Source organism: Sturnira hondurensis, unplaced genomic scaffold (assembly GCF_014824575.4).
Source record: "Sturnira hondurensis isolate 20B ecotype Veracruz unplaced genomic scaffold, ASM1482457v3 Scaffold0022824, whole genome shotgun sequence".
In the NCBI taxonomy this organism is placed as follows: Eukaryota; Metazoa; Chordata; class Mammalia; order Chiroptera; family Phyllostomidae; genus Sturnira; species Sturnira hondurensis.
Window position 1 is genome coordinate 1 of NW_028095455.1, and position 8,848 is coordinate 8,848.

Consider the following 8,848-nt stretch of genomic DNA (forward strand, 5'->3'; position numbering starts at 1 on the left):
TGTTTTTGCAAAGAGTGTGAATTTCTCTATTAACATGGGACCCAGAGGTAGCAAAGAACCTCAGTCTGTGATGGGGGGCAAGTAGTTGCACAGTGTGTCAGGCTGAAGCTATCAGCTCTTCAATAGTAAGTTTTTCTGGAATAGTGTTTCCCACGCTCTGGGGAACATGGTCTAAATTTTAACCTTACACTTCAATCATGGGGCCTATAGCCTGGACGTGATCTGAACAAGCAGAGAGCATCACTGAGCTTTGGCAAGGCTTGTCTGGATTTTGTCCATTTCTCAACAGTGACACCAAGTGGTAGTATAATGCCAACAGTGGATTCAAGATCTGTTCTCTCTCTGCCTAAAAAGTTTTAAATTGAGATGTAATTCACAGAACATAAAATTTGCCATTTTAACTGTACAATTTAGAAACTTGTAGTGTATTCAAAGGTTGTACAACCATCACCACTATCTAATTCCATAACATTTTCATCACACCAAAAAGAAACCCCATACCATTAGCAGTCACCTCCCCCCCCCCCCGTTCTTCCCTTTCCTCTATCCCTGAGCAAATCCTAATCTGCTTTCTGTCTCGGTAGATTTGCCTATTCTAAACAGTCCATATCAATGGAGTCATACAATATGTGGCCTTTTGTGTATGACTTCTTTCACGCAGCATAAAGGTTTTCAGGGTTCATCCAAGTTGTAGCATTTTTTAGTACTTCATTACTTATTGTGGCTAAATAATATGCCAATGTGTGGGTATACCATATTTTTCTATCAATTCAAAATTGATGAACAGTTGGGTTGTTCTCACTTTTTTGTTATTATGAATAGTGCTGCTGTGAACATTTGTGTACAAGTTTTTGTATATATGTTTTCAATTATCTTAGGAAAGAGTATATAGGAGTGAAATTACTGAGTCATATGATAACTCTATATTTAAATCTTTGAGGTTGAACAAATGTACAGTGCCACCAGGTGTGAATAAGGATACTGATTTTACCACACTTGTACAGTAGTTAGGAGCATAGGTACCAGAGCCAGAGTATCTGGGTTTGAACCTCAGCTGTGCCATGTCCTAGCTGTGTAAGCTTAGACCAGTACTTAAGCACTGTGCCTCAGTATCCATATCTCTAAAATGGGAGCAATAGCAGTATCTTTCTCATAGGGTTGTTGAAAATTTAAATGAGCTGATATATGTCAATCACCAATACAAATTTCTGACATATAAAGAATGCTATATGTTTTATTGTTAGTTATTTTTCTTTTCATTATAATTATTGCATTTGGTTTTGTTAATTTGATAGATGAAAAAAAGTGATGCTTTAGTTGGTTAAGGTTTGCTATTGAAATGGATTAATTAGAGATAACAATAATTTAAGAGGGCAGCAAAATATGGCAAAATAAAGGTAAAATATGTTTATTGATTTTAGAGAGAGAGGAAGGAAGAGAAAGACAGAGAGAAACACTGATGTGAGAGAGAAACATCTCTTGGTTGCTTCCCTTTTGTACCCCAACCAGGGATTGACCCCACAACCTAGGTATGTGCTCTAACAGGAAATCAAACCCCCACAACCTTTGGATGTATGGGATGACATTCCAACCACTGAGTCACATCAGCCGGGACTATCCCGTTTTTGATGAACAAGAAGGTTTACTGGAAATTGCTTCTTCACCGGGAAATTGCTAGCACTACTTCAGGCCCAGTGTTAAGACCCTGGAACCTGCCCTCCTTCTGAGATCAGGACAGTAAAGGAACCTCTCTCTTGTTTTGGTTGTTTTGGTGGAATGGGTAGAGGTAGTGTCAAGGGTGGTGTCAATACCAATCAGCCAAGTTTGATGGAGGAGGGGAGTTATAACTGCACTTACAAAAACTCGTGGTTAATTTTTTTCCCTTAAACATCATACAATCATTTTTTAAAACTTCAGTGTGCAAATGAGTCACATCAGGTTGGTGTTGAAATGTAGACCCCCAGAACCACCTCTTCCCCAGAGAACTATATTCAATAGGTCTGTTGTGTTAAAGCCCTAAAATCTGAATTTAAACACCCACCTCAAGTCAACTGTGATGTAAGTGATCCTCAGAAACAGTATATCAACACTGATGAGTTTTTAACCCTAAAAATGTAAGTGGGGTGTGACTAGGAAATAGTAATACTGGTAATGATTAGGGTGTCCACACTTGTTCTATCTCAGCACTTCTCCATCTACTTTGCTCAAATCATAAAACCTTCACAAAGTTTCAGGATTAATGGCCCTGAATTGGCCATTAATGGCCAGCCCCAGCTGGCAGGATTTTCATATATTTTTTAAGTGTTAAAACCTCTTTTTTCTTTTTTTTTTAGTGGTAGAAATTTGTATTTTTTTGCCTTGTTATACATGAAATGAAATTGGTAAATACACCCCATGCCTCTGGTAAAGTACTGACACGTGCACTGACAAGCAGTGTCCACAGCATCATGGATGAGACATGAGACAAATTCAGATGACCACCAAGTCCTGTGGAGGAAAAGGGCCGGTGAGGCTACTCCCTCAAGGCGGGAGAGCCTCAGAATGGCCTCCCCATCCTCTCAAGGGGAGAGCGGCTTGGAGCAGATGGGCAACTCTCTCACCAGGGGAGAGAGAGCGCCCTGACCCTTGCCTAGTTAGGTTTTTTATTGGGGTTTTTGCACAGGAGTTCAGGTATAGCTTATTAATCACTGCCAAGCAGTAAACAGTAGATTGTATACAAAGAACCATTAGGGTTTCTTCTAAATCAGGGCCTGCCAGCTAAAGAGCTACAGAACTTTGGGAACATAAACTCTTCTTCTGCTTGGGCCTTTGTCATCTAACTAAAAGCATTCTTAAACAAAGCGGGTGTCATAGGGTTTCACATATTCCTTCTCAGGCCTAATTACCCAGGGAGCTTACCATTCCCAGCACAGGGCTGCACCACCTTCCCCATAATAGGTTTTTAGGCTTAAGTGGATTAGAGCCAGGAAGCGCTTCTCCCAGAGGACATGAGGACTCAGGCTTCATCACAGCCAAGGGGCAAGGGTCCATCACTCCCTCTTTGTCACAGCCTCCGAGTCCTTCCATGATGGCCTCCCAAGTGATTGTGTCTGGCCTAGGTTGCCCCTCCTCTGAGGGGTCTCACCTGTCTCTGACCATCTGACCATACTTTGGGGGCACGGAGATGAAGCAGGGGCATCTGCTGCCAGAGACAAGCCTCATCTCCTCAGTGGCTCGCATTCCAAGGGTCGCTCACAGCCTTAGACATGGGAGATGATTTACGATTCCTGAAACCAGGCAGGGTGGTCCCCAACAAAGTACAACTGTTATTATTCTATACAAGTATGAGACTAGGGTTAGGAAAAAAGACAGAGGTGATGACAGACACACAGTGGAAACCCCAGATCATCTCTTGGCAAACTAAAGGGGATGTGGGAAGCTCGGCTTCATTTGACTGCAAAGTCCCAGGGTTTAGTTTCGTATTTGCTCATGCACATGGATGGTGGAAAGGAAGGGGGACAGCAAAGACACAAAAGGGCATACAGGGTGGGATAAGAAAGAAAGTAGAAGGGCTAATATGCCCAACAGACAAAGCCAACTACATCTGGTGAGCCTCAAATAAACCCAGGAAATAATTCCTGTGACACAGATGGGTGGGCTAAGAGGGTGAATTGGCTCCAGGCTTGGGACACATTGAGGACAGTGTTCTTGAGGACAGAGGTGGTTCCTGTCCAGTAGGGACCCCCTGCATTAGGCAAGGAAGAGCCCAGAGGAGAGTGGAGACCTTCCAGGGGAATCATTGGGAGTGTACAATGACTGCTTTCTTCCAGCTCTTCAGTCCCACCTTACAATAACTACCACGATGATGTCACAGATGGCTCCCAGCATGATCATCACCTTGCAGTTTTTCCACCAGTACTTCCTTGTTAGCTTGGCAGTGCTGCTCTCAAATTGTGATGCTTCCATCTGCAGGGCATCACCTTGGTCACCCAGCTGTGACAGTATCTCATCCTTCTTCACGACCTTATCCATTCTCATGCATGAGGTACACCACCAAGTACTTGTGTCTGGGTTTGTTGTAGTCATCCATTACTGGTTGTATTAAGAGAAGGGCCAGGGGACCCCCACCTTGGGTAGTCCTTTCTGTTCCTTCAGTGGGTGGCTGAGCTGGAGCAGACATTTCTCTGACAGGGGAGGGTCAGTCTCTTCTCTAGAAGATGCAGCAAAACACCCAGAGAAGGGAATGCTGAGGCTGAAGTCAACGCACCTGCAGAGTTGCACGTCTAGATGACCACCCAGAGGTCTAGGTGTGATGGAAGTTACTCTCTTTTTTCTAAACATATCCTACTTTTCTATCTCCAGAGTATATCAGAAACTTCATTAAGAATCTTGATAAACTGTACGAGAAAATGAATGGCTGAAAGGTAGAAACAGGTGGGTGTGATGAACAAGATCACAAATCAAAAACCCCCCAATAAACAAAAGCCCTGGACCAAGTGGCTTCACAGGTGAATTCTACCAAACATTCCAAGAAGAACTAACACCTCTCTTTCTCAAACTTTCCAAAACTTCACGAGGACAGAAAGCTGTCAAGCTCATTTTATGAAGTCAGAATTATACTAATGCCAAAACCAGACAAAGACACTACAAGAAAAGAAAATTACAGGCCAATATCCCTGATGAATATAGATGCTAAAATCCTCCACAAAATACTAGTAAACAAAATACAGTAATACACCAAAAATATCATACTCCATTATCAAGTGGGATTTATTCTAGGAATGCAAGATTAGTACATTTGTAAATCAATAAATGTGATTTACCACATAAACAAAATGAAGGATAAAAACCACATGATCATATCAATTGATGTAGAAAAAGCATTTGATAAAAACTAGCACCCATTTATGATAAAAACTCTCAGCAAAGTGGGAATAGAGGAAGCATACCTCAGTGTAATAAAGGTCATATATGAGAAACTCACAGTCAATATCATTCTCAGTGGGCAAAAACAACACACATATTCCTTAAGATTGAAAACAAGACAGGGGTGTCCACTTTCACCTCTTCTATTCAACATAGTACTGGAAGTTCTAGCCATAGCAATCGGACAAGAAAAAGAACAAAAGGCATCTATATTGGAAAGGAAGAAGTAAAACTGTCTTTGTTTGCAGGTGACATGATATTGTACATAGAGAACCCCAAAGATTCCACCAAGAAATTACTAGAACTGATAAATTCAGTAAAGTAGCAGGATATAAAATTAGTATCCAGAAATCAGTTGTATTTTTATATCCCAACAGTGAACAAACAGAAAGGGAAATTTAAAAAACAGTACCATCACGATTGCTTCAAAAAGAATAAAATACCTAGGAATAAATCTAACTAAGATGTAAAAGACTTATAATTGGAAAATTATAAGGCACTGAAGAAAGAAATTAAAGAAGATACAAATAAGTGGAAACACATACCTTGTTCATGGATAGGAAGAATTGACATCATTAAAATGTCCATCCTACCCAAAGCAATCTGTAGATTCAGTGCAATTCCCATCAAGATTCCAGTATCATATTTCACAGAACTAGAACAAATATTTCAAAAATTTACATGGAACCACAAAAGGCCTCACATAGCAATAATGATCTTGACAAAGAAAAACAAAGTTGGAGAAGTCATGTCAATATCAAACTATCCTATAAAGCTATAGTAATCAAAACAGCATGGCACTGGTATAAAAACACATACCTACATCAATAGAACAGAATAGAGAGCCCAGAAATAAACCCACACATTTATAGTCAATATTTGACATGGAAGCAAGCACTTACAATGGGATAAAGACAGTTTTTTCAATAAGTGCTCTTGGGAAAATTGGACAGATACATGTGGAAAAATGAGACTAGACTACCTTCTTACACCACACACAAGAATAAATTCAAAATGGATTAAAGACTTAAATGTTAGACCCCAAACCATAAATATCCAAGAAGAAAACATAGGGAGGAAAATCTTGGACATTGCTCATAGCAATATTTTATCTGATATAACTCCCCAGGCAAAGGAAACCAAAGAAAAAATAAATGGGACTACATCAAAGGAGACCATCAACAAAATAAAAACATAGCCCACAGAATGGGAGAACATAGTCTCCAATGCATCCGATAAGGGGTTAATATCCAAAATTTATAAAGAACTTACAAAACTCGCACCAAAAAAAATCAATCTAATTAAAAATAGGCAAAGGTTCTGAATAGACACTTCTCCAGAGAGGACATACAGATGGCCAGTAGACATATGAAAGATGCTCACTGTCACTAACCATCAGAGAAATGCAAATTACAACCACAATGAGATATTACTTCATACCTGTCAGAATGTCCATCATCAATAAATCAACAAACAACAAGTGCTGGTGAGAATGTGGAGAAAAGGGAACTCTTTTGCCTTGTTTGGTAGGAATGCAGATTGGTGCAGCCACTGTGGAAAGCAGTATGGACACACCTCCAAATATGAATAATGGATCTGCCTTTTGACCCAGCTATCCCACTTCTGGGAATATATCCAAAGAAACCTAAAACACTAATTTAAAAGAACTGCACCCCTATGTTCATTGAAGCATTATTCACAATCACCAAGATATAGAAGCAGGTCAAGTGTCCATCAGTAAATGATTGCATAAAACAATTATGGGACAGTTCCACACTGAACTGCTACTCAGCAATAAAAAAGGAAAATTTTACCTTTTGCAATAGTATGGATGGACCTGGAGAACATTATGCCAAGTGAAATAAGCCAGTCAAAGAAGGACAAATACCATATGGTTTCACTTATATGTGGAATCTAATGAACAAACTGAACTAATTAACAAAACAGAGACAGACTCGGTATCTGAGAGCAGGATAGCAGCTAAGGTGGGTGGGGGAGGAAGATTAGGGGTTGGAGGGATTGAGTAAAAAAGAAAAAGGACTTGTGGACATGGACAGCAGTGGTGATTGCAGGTGGGGGGAGGTATAAGGGGATTGAATGGTAATGGAAAAAATACAGTCAAAATTTTTAAAAAATCAATGACTGAAAGACAGGAACAGGTGGGTGAGATGATGAAGATCACAAATCCTCAGATTACTAATATGTAAATCACTGAGTCCTTAGATGAGCAAAACCTTCCATTCCCATCAACAGAGAAAGGTCAGTTCCATTTGCCTCCTATCTTTCCTATTGAGCATATATATGCACATCCTGGATACTGGGTAAAACAAACAAAAAAACTAAACATCGCCCACCATTTTAAAAATCATTCATAGTTCATAGATGCCATCTAAGAGGATGGCATCTGACTAGTCAGTAAATTATTACTCAGATAATTATTGCCCAAAATTACTCAGCTAAGTTTTAGATAGTTCTAGAGCCAGTTTTTTTCTGACTTGAAAGTCATGACCACACTAGCAGGTCATGAAATATATGTCCTCATGGTGATTGATGGTCATTTTTAGAAAAATGAAACATTAAATAAAAAATAGCAGAGGAACTAAATTTGGGGAAACATTGCTCTATTCCACTATGTGACCTCAAGAAGAAATTTGCTGGAGGGTGCAAATCTCTCAAGTCTGTTGTGATTTTATTGAGGCTAAAGAAAATTTCACATTCCCCACCAGATTTCTAAGGCAATATCACTTAGTATTTTTCTAAGTTAAACATGAAAATATGTGCCTTAATTGGTGTGGGTCAGTGGGTTGGGCACCATTCAGCAAACTAATAGGTCGCTGGTTCGATTCCTGGTCCTGCAGGACATGTGCTTAGTTTGTGGGCCAGGTTCCCAATTGGGGCGTGCAACAGGCAATGGATTGGTGTTTCTTTCACATATCAATGTTTTTCTCCTTGTCTTTCTGTCTCCCTTCCCTCTAAAAATAAAATAAATAAAATGAAAATATGTGCTATTCTGAGAATGGAAATTCTTACATGGCAAGGAAATGCCATAACAAAGCCAATGGACATCTCAATATTCATTCATTATAGTATTTTGAATTGCAGTGGAAATGGGTAAGTAGGAAAGGCAAACAATGAAGAGTTCAATATATTAATTTAAAAATTACAAAGATTACAGGCCCTGGCTGGCGTTAGCTCAGTGGATTGAGCACAGGCCTGCGAACCAGAGGATCGCAGTTCGATTCCCAGTCAGGGCACATGCCTGGGTTGCAGGCCAGTTCCCTGTAGGCCAACTCCCAGCAGGGAACCCACGAAAGGCAACCGTACATTGTTTCTCTCCCTCTCTCCTTCCCCTCTGAAGATAAATAAATACAAAAAAAAATCTTTTAAAAAAAGCTTTAAATAAATTACAAAGATTACAAAGAGAGAAAGATGGAAGGAAGGAGAAAGAGTCAAGCACCTAAAGATCTAATGGGAATGCTTAAGTGAATTATGCCACCACCCTCTGTGTAAGTCACATGGTTTTCAGCTTGGGCTCATCCACTGATCAGAATTACCAGAAGGGTTTTCTTAACTCTCACTGGTGTCATTCCAACCTGAATGGAAGACAGCAGGAAACTGGAACGTTCTTATAAGTTGTAATCTGTGATGGGAAGTTCTTTTAATGATGAGGCAATTAAAGTTTCATTATGTCGAGGAACTCTGAGTAAGTACCCCATTTAAAACAATATATTCCCCATTTAAACAATACCCCATTTAAAAATATATTTCCTCTGTTACGCACACACACTTTCTAGAATAAAAAAACAAAACTATATTGGCCTGTCATTTTACTTTCTGTATGTTAGAAAATTATGACAAGTTCTGTTTTCTTGTAACAGCTTTTATCGAAAGAGGGGGAACCTGATGGCACAGTTTAAGGTGTCTGGATTCTAAAGGTAAAACC

At 39.7% G+C, this 8,848-nt stretch overlaps 1 pseudogene; it reads right to left on the bottom strand.

Annotated features, from left to right (window-relative positions):
- Positions 1–3,738: 3,738 nt before the first annotated feature.
- LOC118980040 (vesicle-associated membrane protein 1-like) lies at positions 3,739–4,204 on the bottom strand (annotated as a pseudogene).
- Between the last annotated feature and the right edge of the window lie 4,644 nt (positions 4,205–8,848).